The sequence below is a fragment of the Poromitra crassiceps genome, assembly GCF_964638095.1.
Source record: "Poromitra crassiceps genome assembly, chromosome: 17".
NCBI classification, from domain to species: Eukaryota; Metazoa; Chordata; class Actinopteri; order Beryciformes; family Melamphaidae; genus Poromitra; species Poromitra crassiceps.
In genome coordinates this window covers 8,468,042-8,485,202 of record NC_139635.1, presented here as the reverse complement: position 1 = coordinate 8,485,202, position 17,161 = coordinate 8,468,042, and positions in this window count along the sequence as shown.

Here is a 17,161-nt window from a genome sequence, read left to right as displayed (position 1 = left end):
AGGCGTTCGACACAGTCGACCATAGCTTACTATTTAATAAGCTATCTGCACTAGGCATTAGTCCTCTAGGCCTGAAATGGTTTGTGTCCTATCTGTCTGATAGAGATCAGAAGACCGAAATTCAAGGTCACCAACTCAGGGAACTTCCTGTATCATGTGGAGTACCTCAAGGGAATGTCTTGGTGCCATTATTATTTCTGATTTTCATTAATGACATGAAGTCAGCATGTAATGTTAATTAGTTCTTGTATGCTGACGATTCAGCCATTCTTGCCTCCCACAAGGATGAGAATATGCTTCAGGCTATCTTGAGCGACGAATTTGACAAGGTCAGGACCTGGCTCATAGACAACAAGTTGTCTCTTCACATGGGTAAGACCGAATTTATTTTATTTGGCTCACAGCCCAGGCTGCGGAAGCTGGCATCGCCCAATATTGACCTTGGAGGCCAGAATTTCCCTGCCAAGTCCTCGATTAGCTACCTAGGTTGCTCATTAGATAGCAGCCTGAGAGGCGAGAACATGGCCTTAAAGGTCATAGGCAAGGTGAATGGTAGGACAAGGTTTCTAGCCAGAAAAGCCCAGCTCTTAGATGTAGCAAGTCTTAGGCTGCTGGCTAATTCTTTAGTTTCTTGTTGTTTTGATTATGCTCTATGTTCCTGGTACGGAGGCCTGACTAAAGTCCTAAAAGACAAGTTGCAGGTCTCCCAGAACAGGTTGGTCAGAGTTGTGCTGGGATTAGCCCCTAGGGACCATGTAGGCCAAGTACAGTTCCAGCAGCTAGGCTGGCTCCCCTTGGAGGCCAGGGCAGTTCAACTGCAGCTAAGGGTGGTGCACAATGTACTCAACAACAGAGCTCCCAAGTACCTCAAGGACCACTTTCTGAGGAGCGGTGACGCTCATACTCACCACACCAGAGCCAGCATTGCTGAACTGTGCTGCCGAGGTTCAAAACAAATATGGGCATGAATTCCTTTAAATATGGCGGAGCGGTTCACTGGAATAAACTTCCATTGCACTTAAAAAATACGGTGAACCGTCATTCCTTCAAAAAGAAGGTCAAAACCTGGCTTTTGGCCAACGTAAATTCCTAAGCAAAGTAGCCTACTGTTGTTGTTATTGTTGTTGTTGTTATTGCAGCCGAGTTGTCGCTGTCATTGTTGCTGAATTTCCTTGCTTTTTACTAGTGTTTTTCATCGAAATATGTGCATATTTATCGTTTGTAATTGTAATTATTAATTATTGATCAGTTTTTACTGTCTGTGACGGCCTAGCCATTCAGACTGCCGCCATCTTCTTCTTCTTCTCTGCCACAAGATCAAGGACCACAATGGAAATAAGTCTGAGACTTTATTGTGCTTATCCTTGTCAATTTTTAAAGCTATGATGTATTTTGTATTGCTTTTCAATTGCCGAATCAAATCAAATCAAATCAAATCAAATATAGCCTACTTCGGCTATAGGCGGAGGACAGATATGCGGTCGCTATGACGACCAGTTGTGGGCAGGGGTAGGCGGGGGCAGATTGAGCAGCGGTGGAAACAAAACATCCATCGGGTCGAAACAAATAGAGCCGAGTGGTGACGAGCTGTGCAGGGCTGTAAAATGTGGTGGAAATGAGCCATAACATTAACTCATTCATGGCCAGTTTAGGACTGCCAATATTTAGCACAGGCCAAAGATTTTCATAATTGTTGGTCATCTTTCAAGACCCACAGTAAATTATCTATTAGCACCAAAGTGATTTGCAATACCTCAAAATGAAGATGTACGTCTCTGGGTTCACCAGGAAAAAAAAAGTGAGCTTTTAGCATGTTCTGTACTCTACTTATAGCCATTTATATACACCCTGTTTTCACCCAAAAGGTCTCCCTGAGAAGATAAACAGGAGAAAAGGCAATTTTTGTAAAGGGCACAATCTCAGGCAGAACTCTCAATTCTTTTATTTTGAACTGTATTGACATCAGACATGTAAATATTATTCGTTATGACACAAATGACAAAAATAATAATAATATATATATATATATATACACATGAAGTGCTTTTTTTTTTACATTCAACAATACAGTTTACTCAGTGTGAGTGAGTGTGCAGACAGACACACAGACAGACAGACAGACAGACACACCGACAGACAGACAGACAGACACACACACACACACACACACACACACGATCCCCCTTTTATCTTCGTTACGTTGTTTCCGGGTCTGAGTACTGCTGGCGTCTGCTGCTGTGACTGCCGCTTCTGCCTTGTTAGCTGTTTGTGTGTTTATTTTGTTTTGTTCTCGTCCATCCTCCCTGCTATTTGATCGTTCCCGTTTTCCCCTCGGCTATTCAACACGTCCTCACCGCCCTCTGGATTACCCGTCAAACTGATCGATCATTTCCTCATTCCTCCGATGATCAAACACATCTCTGGATTACTTTCTCCCGTTGGATTTATCATTCCCTCTCACTGCCTGGACTCCTTCTGCTTCTGTGACTGCCGCTTCTGCCCGCGTCCTTACTTTTCGTTATTGTTAGCTGTTCGTGTGTTTATTTTGTTTTGTTCTGGTCCACCCGTCCTCGTCCATGTCTCCCTGTCCTATACTCCCTGCTGTTTGATCGTTCCCGTTTTCCCCTCGGCTATTCAACACGTCCTCACCGCCCTCTGGATTACCCGTCAAACTGATCGATCATTTCCTCATTCCTCCGATGATCAAACACATCTCTGGATTACTTTCTCCCGTTTTCTCCCGGCTGGCACACAGGAAGGCGACCAGCTCGTGCAGCGCACCGAGGGGCGTTTCAATGGCGTTTCTCCTGTCTGCACAAGGAAGCGTTTATCCGTTTTCTGTTTTTCCTCTTGCTCAATTTCAAAACAACAGCTGCGGTATGTGTTTGTTCACATGTTGTCGACTTGCCTTAGATGCCAGGGACCTGAAAACATGTCACAGGCAGGGGAAGTGTTTGAACTACGCGCTGTACTAATAAAAACAAAAACACGTCAAACACGTCATTGGCCCTCTGGGCTATTCCTGATAACACGTCAAAGACGTCTTTGGCCCTGAATGAGTTAACCTAAGATCAACTCAGGCCTATACACAATTATTAGGCTACTTTCTCTGCCTGTGTGTGTTTTTTTTAACCTCTGCTCTGCTGTTATTCTGCCTTCAGACATATATCTGTGAGTATTCATGTGTTGTGCTCGTATGAGCTAGTTTGGTTATGAAATATGGTCATCGTCCATAAATTTATGAAATTTGTGTGAATGAAATTTAGAAAATATTGTATTCTCTGTAAAATTAGGGGGACCAACTTAGCACAGTTATGGCTCATATATACATAACACAGTTATGGCTCATTTAGACACCAAACCAAATTATTATATCAGTCTCATATTGATATTAATACTGACAGATGAAATACATGAATAATCACCAAAGATCCATAAAATTATGTAATAAAAATATTTAATTAAAGCTGCATTCATCGATGTTTTTGTGTTAAAATAGGTCTAAAACAGCTATATAGTCCCTTAGGAACCACTATTGTATGGTATCTGGTGTATGACATTATTACCACAGAGCCTGTGAAGGCAGAACTCCAGAAGAGGCAGCCCTGACTGTCTCATGAACACGCATATCTCAGAGCAGTAAACAACAATAGCGTCCCCCGGCACAGGCACTGCCATCTACACAACAAAAGCGGCCAGGAAAGCTGGCTTTCTTGCTTCTGGACAGGTAACTTACGCTATAATTTTACTCTGAAGTCATGTTAGTTGTACAGATAAGGGGGCGGGGGGGGGGGGGGGCACCCCCCGCGCACCCCCCCCAATCACCATCAACGGCACAGTGGTGGAAAAGGTGGACAGCTTCAAGTACCTGGGAGTCAACATCCACCAGGACCTGACATGGGCCAGCCACACCGCCACTGTTGTCAAAAAGGCCCAACAGCGACCCAACATGGACTCAGATCGCCTGAGGGATAGTTTCTTCCCGCAGGCCACGAGACACCTTAACACACACAAATAAACAATCATGTAGCAGCTGCTACCATTACATATGATAATTATGCCTATGTTATTTGCACCTGTGCAAACAGAATGTTTAATCATGTTTTAAGGTGTCTACGCTAGAAAAGAAAAGGAAAAGTTTACTGTTATTGCTGTTCTCTTGTTTTACTGCATCTATTTGCCCTGTTTTTGCACTGTTATACTGTTATTTGCACTATGTTGTAACGGAGCCTGTTAGAGCCATAACGTACTTTAGTTTAGTTTTGTATATTTGTGCCTGATTTGAATAATTTTGTAAGTAGCCTAATTTGAGGTTAATATTATGACATTATTTTTATTAGGAATTGAAACATTTTATTTGTTATTCTAACCTTTCATTTTGGGATGTTATTTATCTAGCAATAATTTTGTAATAGCATTATCTGTGCTCTATTAGTTTGTCCTGCTTCCGTAAAGTGATCCTGCTATGGTAAACGTAAATTGTCTTAACTGTGGTAAATTACACAACGTGCAGTATACGTTGGGGATCTTGCATGCACTTCAGTAGGAAGGAGGTTTTCAACTGAGCAGGACGTGGAGCAACAGTTTTCTTACCGTGACAATTTCCATGAGCAATTTATTGTTTTATGCAGCATAGGGCTGAAGAACAGTACAGATATCTAGAACTCCATATGGAGACGTTTATTTTATGTAATTGACACTTTAAGTTTGGAATAAATCGTCTGCTTTTTTCACTTGACATCTGCCTCGCTTGTTTCATGTGGATTATGGAGTTTGCCTTTTGGAGACCACGAGTCAGAAACTTTATGTCCTGCAACTGCAAGAGTGGCAAGGGAAGTTTTTTTTTTTAGTTTGCCACTACAGTTACTAAGAAAACTGCTCCTAAAGAGAAAGGATTACGACGACAAGAAGCGCGATGCACACGCTCGTTAACTGGATGGCAGGGAGAGCACATGTGCTTAATTGGATCCAGGTGACACCAATCAAGCGTCGGAAGGATTAAACAACACTCTCTTTCACACTGAACGTCTTTTCCATGGACTTTTGGACCTGAAAACGACTCAACAGATGGAAAGTAAGCATCACCTGACCTGTGTGTTTAAAGGATATAGCCTAATTGAGGATATTGATTAGAAGATTGAACATTGCTACTGTGTGAAAATTCCCACAGCTTGACTCAAAGGCTTGTATCTATTTTGGATTAATTGCATTGAAGAGTTTGTGGCAAGCAATTAATATGGCAGACAAGGATCAGGAAACTTCCACAAGGAGAGTACCAAAGCCAACTGCTAAGGGGCTTGAGGAGAAGCTTAACCAGCTCAAAGGAGCCAGGAAAACTAAGTTGAAACAGCTTGGTAAAAAGATGGGGGACGTTGATTCTCTCATGCAGGATGAGGGCAATTCTGAGATAGTGTCTGATATGATAGCCACTGAATTCTCAAACATGTATATGGATTTCTGCAGATTGAATGATGATGTTAAAGCCCATATGAATGAAGAAGAAGCTTTTCAGGATCAGACACAGTGGTTTGAGCCAAAAGCCAAGGACTTAAAGGACTTTGTGTTGAGAGTGGAAAGATGGTTGAATAAAGTGCAACAACAGCAAGTGGAGGAAGCTAAAACACTTGATGCTGAGATTGAGCCCACAGACAGTGCCTCATTACTTTCATTCAATCATGGTAAAAAGGGGCTTAGTTCTGTTGTGTCTTCAACCACATCTTCTGCTAGGCTTAAAGTAGAAGCTGAACGCGCAGCGCTGGTAACACGTGTGGACGCGTTGAAGAAGAAACAGGAAATTGAGAGAGAAGAGGCTTTGCTTAAGGCAAGAAAAGAGGAATTGGAGTTGCAAGCAGATATAGCCGCAGCTAATGCAAAACTGGAGGTTCTAACTGTAAATGGGACAGCTCATAACACTCCTGGTGATGGAATGAATGCCTATATAGAGGCTGCAAACAGTGCTATTGATGGCGGCTTCAGGGCAGTGCAATCAGAAGGTGGAAATAGCCGCCAAAGCAGCCGGCTGGATGTCATACAAAGAACCAGGAACCAAGATGGCTCAGAAAGAGGTAGCAGACCTCGCCAATGGAGTGCTATGGCTAGCAATCAGCCCAGCACAGGACAGAACAGAGTTGCTGATATTGGAGATTTGCTTAATGTCATGCAGCGACAAAATGACATTACTGAGCTTTTGGTGAGACAACAGAAAGCGTCTACTCTCCCACCACTGGATATCCCAATCTTCAGTGGTGATCCACTGGAGTTTGGCTTCTTCATGAAAGCGTTTCAGCATGGGATAGAGGACAGAACAGAAAGCAACAGTGATAGATTGCATTTCCTTGAGCAGTTTACCCGTGGCAGACCTAAAGTTCTTGTTTGCAGTTGCCAACATATGCCTCCCAGCAAGGGCTATGTTGAAGCCAAGAAGCTTTTGAACAAACACTTTGGTAATGAATACACCATTGCCTCCGCCTACATCGAAAAGGCGCTAAAATGGCCTCTAATTAGGTCAGAAGATGGAGAAGCTCTCACTGAATTTGCTGTGTTCCTCACTGGTTGCTGCAATACAGTGAACAGCATGGAATATATTGAGGAAATGGATAGCCCTACTAATATGAGGGCAGTCATCTCTAAGCTTCCCTTCAAGTTAAGGGAGAAGTGGAGGGGAGTTGCCTGTGAGGAAAGGAACGGAATGAGATAATTTGAGAGATGAGAGAATTTTGTGGATAAGCAGGCAAGAATTGCTTCTCACCATTGTTTGGCAACTTACAAGAGCCCACCTCCTCAAGGGACGGCAGCACGCTAAGAGCCAGCAAAGAGGTTGCCCCAAGATTTAAGGAGAAAAAGAACATCTTTGCCACAGGCGTCACACCTGTTACAAAGCACACAGATCCAGTAAAGAATAATAATAATACTGCCTATACAAGTGGAAAGCAATGTATTTTCTGTCACAAAGGACATAGCCTGGATTGCTGCAGACTCATCAAGCAGAAGCCTCATAAAGACAAGCTTGATTTCATCAAGTCAAAGGGCTTGTGCTTTGGATGCCTGTCACAGGGACATTTAAGTAAAGGCTGCCAGCAGAGGCTCACCTGTCAAACATGTTCTCTGAAACACCCCACTATTCTGCACCTGAACAGAGAGGATTTGGTGCCCTCTACTGTCGAAAGGGGGATTGACAATCAACCAGTCTCAAATTCCTCTCCCACAACAGACAATGAAACTTGTGGTTGTACTGGGGCCGGGGAAGCAGCCTGTGCACTTTCAATCGTGCCAGTGAAGGTCAGGTCTGTGAGGAGCAATCAAACAATTGAATCATATGCATTCCTAGATCCAGGCAGCACTGGAACTTTCTGCACGGAGGAGCTGATGAAGGACCTAAATGTAACAGGAAAAAAGGCCAACATTCTGCTCCGCACTATGGGAAAAGAAGGGACAGTCAGTACACATGTTGTCAAGGGGCTTGAGGTCAGCGGTTTGGATGAGAACAACTTTTTGGAGCTCCCTCAAGTCTTCTCACAGGCAGAGATTCCAGTAAAAAAGGAGAACATTCCACAACAGAGCGATGTGGACAGATGGCCATATCTCAAGGAGGTCCGTCTCAAGCAGATTGATGCAGGTATAGGTTTGTTAATAAGAACAAACGTACCCAAAGCGCTTGAGCCGTGGAAAGTCATCAACAGTGAGGGCGAGGGGCCGTACGCTGTAAAAACGGTCTTAGGCTGGACAATTAATGGCCCTCTGCTGAGAGGAGGCAACACCAGTATAGGAGACACTGAGTGGCCGCAGGTATCGGTCAATAGGATTTCAGTGGAAAAGCTGGAGGAGCTCACTCAGCAGCAAATGAAGTACAACTTCCCTGAGTGTCATCTGACTGAGAAGTTGGAAATGTCTAGTGACGACAGACAGTTCATGGATTCTGTATCACAGTCAGTGAAGCTGATCGATGGCCATTACAGCATTGGTCTTCCCTTAAAGAAAAAGGAAATCACATTCCCAAACAACCGTGCTGTTGCAGTACAGAGAGCGGAAATTTAAGCCTCAAACGGAAATTAATGAGAAACCAGGAGTTTCATCAGGATTACACAAAGTTCATGACGGAAATGTTGGAGAAAGGCTATGCTGAGGAGATTCCCATGGCAGAAATCTGCAAAGGCGGTGACAGGACATGGTACATCCCGCACCATGGGGTCTACCACCCAACAAAACACAAGTTAAGGGTTGTGTTTGACTGTGCAGCCACATACCGGGGAACCTCACTAAACACACAGCTGTTACAAGGGCCAGACATGACAAGCTCCCTTATCAGTGTGTTGGCGAGGTTCAGACAAGAGCCAACAGCCTTCATGTCTGATATCGAAGGTATGTTCCATCAGGTCAGAGTTCCTGCTGAAGACACTGATATGCTGAGATTTCTCTGGTGGCCACAGGGAGACCTGGGCCTGGAGCTGAAAGAATACAGGATGGTTGTTCACCTATTCGGCGCAACCTCGTCGCCAAGTTGTGCGAGCTATGCACTACGAAAGTGTGCGGAGGACAACCAGGGAGAATTCAGCTCAGACAACAAACACCATCCTAAGGAACTTTTATGTAGACGACTGCCTTAAGTCGGTTGGCACTGAGGAACAGGCAGTCCCCCTCATTCAAGACCTCCGGGCTCTGTGTGCTGCAGGAGGTTTCAAGCTCACCAAGTGGGTTTCCAATAGCAGAGCTGTGCTTGCTTCTGTACACGAGGATGATAGGGCAAAAGAGGTCAAGGAGCTCGATTTGGAAAAGGATCGCCTCCCAATTGAGAGAGCTTTAGGAGTTCAGTGGTGCGTGGAGTCAGACACTCTAAAGTTCAGAGTCATTATCCAGAACAAGCCACTGACAAGAAGAGGAGTGCTCTCAATGGTGAGTACCATATATGATCCACTTGGGATTCTGGCCCCACTCATCCTCCCAGTGAAACAAATTCTGCAGGAGCTATGCAGGACAAAACATGGATGGGATGACAGCATGCCAGAGGCTATGGCTCAGCAGTGGCAACAGTGGGTGACAGGCTTACATCACCTGGCCAGCTTTGGGGTAAAGAGATGTGTGAAGCCACTTGACTTTGGTGAGACCATTTCAGCACAGCTTCACCACTTTGCCGACGCGAGCGAGAAGGGCTACGGCACAGTCACATACCTGGTCTCAAAGAACCATCAGAGTCAGGCACACTGTGCTTTCATCATCGGCAAAGCCAGAGTCACACCATTGAAAACAGTCACCATACCACGACTTGAGCTCACTGCTGCGGCTGTAGCAGTAAAGATGGACACAATGATGAGAGCGGAATTGGATCTGGATCTGAAGGAATCCGTCTTTTGGACGGACAGTACATCAGTAATTAAGTATCTCAAGAACGAGACAACAAGGTACCGCACCTTTGTCGCCAATCGGGTTGCTGCAATCAGAGATCAGTCAAACGTCTCTCAATGGAGATACGTGAATACTTCTGTCAACCCCGCCGACTATGCTTCTAGAGGACTTACTGTGGATGCCTTTCTTAAGGCAAAGACATGGATCACGGGTCCAGACTTCCTAATCAAACCGGAGGCTGAGTGGCCAGAAATGCCAGGCAGCATATGTCAGCCTCTTGACAATGACCCAGAGGTCAAAGAAGCTTCAGTATATGCACTTAGTGCTGAAGAGAGCGTGAACGCCACTTCCCAGCTTATTCATCATTACTCAAGCTGGTTCAATCTGAAAAGGGGCGTTGCATGGTTCCTCAAATTGAAGGGCATCCTGAAGTTATTCGCTCAAAAGAGAAGAGACTTGAAAACATCACTCAAGGCTGGAAACTTGGATGAAGAAAGTCAAAAAGTGGAGCTTCAGAAACAAATGGGCGACTTCAAAGCTTCACTCGCCATTCTACCGCTCTCTGTAAGTGATGTTGCAACGGCAGAGTTGGAGGTAGTCCGTTTCAGCCAAGGAGACAGATTCTCCAAAGAAATTGCGATGCTGCAGCAAGGAAAGTTAGTGTCAAGAAATAGCCCTCTCTATCGGTTGTCACCAATCATACAAGATGGCATACTAAGAGTGGGTGGCAGGTTGAACAGAGCAGCCATGCAAGAGGAGTTAAAACATCCTGCTATCCTCGCCAAAGACCTGCATATCACCTCTCTCATTCTCAGATCTGTTCATGAGGACATCGGACACAGCGGCAGGAATCACGTCTTGTCAAAGGTACGACAAAAGTACTGGATATTAAGAGCCCATGCAGCCATCCGGAAAATTCTGTCACAATGTGTAACCTGCAGACGTCAGCATGGGAAAGCAGCAAGTCAGATCATGGCCGACCTTCCACGTGAAAGACTTGTACCTGATGAGCCACCATTCACGAGTGTTGGCGTGGACTATTTTGGTCCGTTTGAAATCAAAAGGGGTAAGACCATGATCAAAAGGTACGGTGTGGTTTTCACTTGTTTGACGGTGAGAGCGGTGCACCTTGAGGTGGCAAGCTCTTTGGATACGGACTCCTGTATTCACGCGCTGCGCAGGTTCATCGCTAGGAGAGGACAGGTCCAGATCATACGTTCCGACAATGGAACAAACTTTGTGGGCGCGGAACGTGAGCTGCGGGAGGCTGTGCAGGCTTTGGATCATGCAAAGATTCAGGACACTTTAATGGCAAAGAGCATTAAATGGATCTTCAACCCCCCAGCCGCATCTCATTTCGGAGGAGTGTGGGAGCGGCAGATACGGACAATAAGAAAGGTTCTCAACTCCATTGTGAAGCAGCAAACGATCGATGAAGAGGGGCTACACACTCTGCTGTGCGAGGTTGAGGCGATTATTAATAGCCGCCCCATCACAAGAGTGTCAAACGATCCCAACGACCTGGAGGCCTTAACCCCAAATCATCTGCTGTTGATGAAGGCCAAAACTTCACTGCCTCCTGGGTTATTCGAGAGGAATGACATCTACTCCAGACGCAGATGGCGCCAAATCCAATACTTGGCAGATTTGTTTTGGAGACGCTGGACCAAAGAATACTTGCCGGATCTACAACAGAGACAAAAATGGTCCCGTCCAAGGAGAAATCTCACTGAAGATGATGTTGTGCTCGTAGTGGACGACTCAGCCCCGCGAAATTCGTGGGTGATGGGTCGAGTGATCCAGACGATTGAGGACAGCAAAGGACAAGTTCGTCAGGCTAAGGTGAAAACCAGCACAAATGTTTTCTTGAGACCTGTGAACAAGCTCTGTGTGCTACTTGAAGCTGATATGTAGCGCCCCTTCTACATGTCACGCACGAGACAGCGGTAAAGGCTGGTCTCCAACGGAGAGTTACGTTCTGGAACCTCTGACTCCATCCCCCTCCCGTTTTAATGGCACACCAGCATTATACAAGTTCCTGGAGTGGCAAGAGGACCACTGGACATTGTTGTTTTTTGCTATTTTTTGTGTTAGCTGACGTTTACTACATGGCTCTTTAGAATATGTAGATTGGTAATTGTTTTGTGGCTCACAAGAACAATTAGGGGCCGGAATGTTAGAGCCATAACATACTTTAGTTTAGTTTTGTATATTTGTGCCTGATTTGAATAATTTTGTAAGTAGCCTAATTTGAGGTTAATATTATGACATTATTTTTATTAGGAATTGAAACATTTTATTTGTTATTCTAACCTTTCATTTTGGGATGTTATTTATCTAGCAATAATTTTGTAATAGCATTATCTGTGCTTTATTAGTTTGTCCTGCTTCCGTAAAGTGATCCTGCTATGGTAAACGTAAATTGTCTTAACTGTGGTAAATTACACAACGTGCAGTATACGTTGGGGATCTTGCATGCACTTCAGTAGGAAGGAGGTTTTCAACTGAGCAGGACGTGGAGCAACAGTTTTCTTACCGTGACAATTTCCATGAGCAATTTATTGTTTTATGCAGCATAGGGCTGAAGAACAGTACAGATATCTATAACTCCATATGGAGACGTTTATTTTATGTAATTGACACTTTAAGTTTGGAATAAATCGTCTGCTTTTTTCACTTGACATCTGCCTCGCTTGTTTCATGTGGATTATGGAGTTTGCCTTTTGGAGACCACGAGTCAGAAACTTTATGTCCTGCAACTGCAAGAGTGGCAAGGGAAGGTTTTTGTTTTAGTTTGCCACTACAGAGCCTACAGCACAATAATTTCACACGTGATACTTGTACTACGGAGTGACAATAAAAATCCTGAATCTTGAATCTTGGTGTCTTTTTTTAGCTGGTAGCGAACTGTCTCTGGCCTCAGGTCCGGGGCTAGCAACATTAGCTTGCTATTACTTAGCTCGGTAGCTAGCTACCGAGCTAACTAATAGGAAGAGACTAGAAGGGAAGCAGATATAGTAGTAACATTAGCTGTGCTACATTAGTAGAAAGCGAACTAAGTAATGCTAGTAGTCTCTACACGAGACTGAACCTTCATTCTGAATGAAGGCTAAGTCGGGACTCTATCAATGCTATGCTAGGAATCTTTACGGGCAAGTGGAGTGATTGAGAGATGAAACGTTAGATAATAACCATGTTCACCTACCCTTTCCCAGTTACTGTATGAGAGAGACCACACCATTCCAAGTTATTCTTTTTACATTGGCTAACATTAGAAAATCACCAGTAAACAATGCTCAAATATCCAGATGTATTATTTTGGCAATGTCTGTGTTTGATGGTGGTCTTACTGACAATTGTTTGTCATGTTGCTGCTAAGAAACTATATTGTACGTGAAACTTGTCAGCCCACTTGATTATAAGTGCAGCCAGTGTTTCCGAGTGAATTGCCCACTTCTATTCACCTTATGTTCAGACCTTACAGTGGGCCAAATTCTTCCGGGTCCGTCTAACACTTCCGGCGGTCACGGCGCCAAATATGAAAGAACGTCATGAAGAAGAGAGTCGTTTTTGTAGTGGACAGCGCAGGGTGTAAAACAAAGAACGTAGCCTACTACTTTGAGCTCGGTACACAGCAAGCAAGCGAGTATTCACTGTTAGCCAGGTCAGATAACGTTATCGTCGACAATGATGAGCACTTTCTTGTAAAACATACCTGGACTCCAACAAAGAAAGCTTCGGATAGTTTTCTCTCCTCCGAGGCAGCGCGAGCCATTAACGTCAATAAAGACCCGCAGACGTTAACGCAATTCCCTGGAATGCGAGACTTAACGAGCCAGTTACATGGCGTTGCATTCTTAGACATTGCCGTTTGCTTTTATTTGGTATGTTACATACAATTGGCTAAATTATTAGTTAATTCAGAGTTAGATGATATTGGAGCAGCGCAGCCATTTTTTATTTTATTTTATTATTAGCCGGAAGTCGTAGGACGGCCACAGAACCGGGTCAAATGGGCGTGGCTACATAAGGTGAATAGAGATTACAATTTTGATCATCTTTCATCAGGCCATCATCAATAAATATTAAAAAGGGTAAAACCTTTGCTTATCAGCAAGGATAACACACACCAGACCTTAGTGGCCTTTGCTTTTCCTGTTTTTTGTTGTAGTTGAACAACCCCCCCCCCCCCCCCCCCATAACAGAAAATAATAATTACTGTTTTTGTTGTTGCTGCATGTGAGCACTTCAACTAATGAGTGGTCTCTCAATGTCTTCCACACCAGCAAGACTGACATCTGGACCCCAGGCCCCAGCAGAATACATCTATATTGTACAGCCTTTACTAAATGTTTTTTTTTATTGGATCATTAAAGGCCCAATCCGTCAAAACTCACTATTACTGACGCCGGTGGCCATTAGGGGAACTGCACCCAGGCGCTTGCATGTGCCAGAGCGCGTGCGTACCCATCCGGGAACGCGCCTCAACAGCAGCTCCAGAGTTGGAGACCGCGCAGGCGCAGTGTGGACTTGAATCAGCCTCGCAAAAAACACCGCAACCGTTCTTTTCTCCAACTTTTAGCGACTAAAAGCACCATGTCCAGTGATGAAGTAAGTAAAGTCGAACTTATAGTTTGAATTCAGTACACTAACGATAGTTGTCAATAAGCAAAGGAGGGGAAAATAGCGAAGTTAGACGTAGATGTAGAAACGGCAGCACATTGTTTCAGCCAAATTATTGTTGCTATGGAGATTACCACAATAGATTTGGAAGGACATACGTTTAGTACTGTAACGTACTATTGTCTCTACTTTACTAACTCTTAGCGTTAGCATCCAGCACATGCAGACTTACAGACGTGACACAGAAATCCAGTCGAGGTTTCATAGTTTTCATTCATTCAATGACAATTCAACGTGACTAGACAATAGGCTCTAGTATACAGTCCATAATGTCAGGAGGCATGGCATAGTTGCAGGACTGTAATGCATGTGAACGTCCAGATTTAGCAAACAGCCAGGTAACCTGGTTATAGCTGATGTTTTAGAAAGGCACTAACTACATTATCAGGGAAAACTGTTATGGATCTGCTAAGACAACTTCAAATGACAGTTAGACAAATGTCCCCAACTACAAACTTACTTTATATGTGAGGTATTAGGGCTGACAGTGCTTGTAGCCTACTTTATTGTAATTGGGGTTTACCATTTGAAACAGTGAGCTTAGCCTGTTATCTCATCTTCCAATGTGGTCTTTCACAACTTGCAAATCTGCATACGTCAAATGTAGGTTTGAGACTCAAACCAGCCTTTTGGGGGTTAGGGTTCAAGATTACACACCCATTTGAAAGCCATTCTAAACATGTTATTCTTGCTCAATATGCAGGCTGAATTGCAACAACTGAGCCAGCAACAGCGGGATGAAGTCCTCCAGATGGTGGTTGAACGCCTTCCAGGGGTGATGCTGGACATCATGGAGTACCGGGCAGCCGAACCAGGACCACAACTGCCAGACAGAGGACAGCCAGCATGGTGCAGATGCACAAACTGGAATGACATTCTATCCTTAGACGACAGCCAGGACCTAGGGGCCGATAACAAACAGTACTGGTACTCAGCTTACCGCCAGTTCAACGTCTGGCAACACGGACGTCTGGGGAGGGGGAACCGGCAAGTCATACCTAGCTGCTGTGTGTGGCGGGTCAGAGACAAATATCCTGACCCCTTTGGGAATTATGTCGGATACAAGGAAGCACCATTTAGGTGAATTTTCCCCTTTGAGATGTTCCTGTGTGTTTTTGTTCTACCTCAAAAAGACATTTCAATTTGACAATATCCTGACTTCTTCTTGCGTGTGTTCTGTACCTCAAAAATACATTTCAATTAGGGTTAGGCTATACAACAGAAAGAGACTGCTGTTCAGTGTTTCTCGGCCAGTGCAATAACTGAAAGGAAAGATTTTTTTCCCCAACATTTTTATTTTATTTTCTCAAACACGGACAAAGACAGTCTCTGCCTACCTTTTATTTTGCACATGTGAATTTCTTTTCTTACAAAGTTTTGTCTAATAAACAATTTGTGGTGCTGTAAACAATCTTTTTTTTTGGACAAAGTCTCTGTCTACATTTCTTTTGCACATGTGAATTTGATTTGTTACAAAGTATTTATAAAGTTTTGTGCAATAAACAATTCGAGGAACAGTAAACAATACTGTCAACCCTTTATTGTTTCTCGCAGTCTCCCGTCCAAGATGCTGAAGCCATGTCCTTCACAGGGAGAGAGAGACAGAAAGAGATATTAGAACCAACACCAGTATTTCTCAAACCAAGTGGGTGCAGGCTTCCAAACACAAAGACTAAACAAAAGTAGACAATTAATCAGCATACATGTGTAACCATCGTGTCATTATTGCAGGGTATTATTTTATAGCAGTGACTCAAATTGAGCCAATGAAATCAGTGCTGACCCAATCCACAGAATATTAGATTCTGCAGGAAGAGGTGAATGTCTCAAACGTTCTCAAAGTGGCGTCCCCAGATGTTCCCCGGCTAAAACTCAGTAGTTTATTTCATATATATATATATATATATATATATATATATATATATATATATATATATATATATATATATATATATATATATATCAAATACCATCCACAAGTGCCACAATGAGTAAACAAAGTACTACTGCTATTGAGGTCTGTGGTCTAATTTGTGTGAGTTTATGGGTCCTTGGCGTGGTAACATTCTGAAAACCACTGATGTACAGCATGTCTAAAGGGAATTACATGGCAGACAAATGAAACGTATGTGTTGTTTGTTATCATATTGAAACTCGGTGGCTCCTTGTGAGAGATCAGGGATGACTTTTAGGATGGCGGTTGACATACCTGTCCCCTTTGGATCTGTGCCTTGACCAGTTCAGCTGTTGGAGGGGGCAGGACCCCTGTAATAGGTCCCAGACTCCGCGGGTCACCTGGCTTCAGACCTCTCCGTCTTGGGAGTCCAGTTGGAGCGGTGAAACGTGTCCTCAGGATGTGGATCAACCCCAGCTATTCCAAAATCCTCCCTGTTGAGATATCAATTTAGTTTCAACCAATCAATTATCTGTGTGTGCAGCTGTGGTACACACATAATCCAGCTGTACAATGCTGACAAATCATGAGCATTTTTCAGAGTATATAGATTTTACTTATTGATCATGCAGATAGTTATGTTGGTAGTTTGAAAGGGAAAACAAACTAACCGGGCAGATTCTTCTCCAATAGGTGATGTTTGGAGGGTCAATTGAAGAGATTTCCTCTTTCTTGGAGTTGATGCTGCTGGCCCCTTACTTTTCAGCTTCTTGTAGCTAGAAAATAAATGTAACGCTAGTCAGATTGGGAATGCTTAGACCATGCAACCACGCTACGGCCGAGCTTCTTTGTAAAGTCAGCTGGTTCCAAACAAACACAACAAGCTAACGTTGCAAGCTTACAGTTTATGCGTCACTTTTGGCTCAAAAAAAGTCTGAGAACACAGTAAACTCCAACACCGCTAGTATTAGTATGGACAACAAACTAACGTGACAACGTCGTTAGAATGCTACAGTCAGAAACACTATATTTGTCAGTCTTTTTCCGAGTCGCGTTCGGCTCCAAACAGCTAATAGCTACAACCACGTAGCGTTATAAATAGCTAGCGTTACTATTGCATATATGACTGAGCCCCCTGCAAACGTTAGTTTGCTAAGTAAAGGATATCCTCTTCTATGACGCTAAAATCAAATTCACTAAATCTTTGTAAATGTGTTCTTACCAGTTCAATAGGAAATGAGCCAT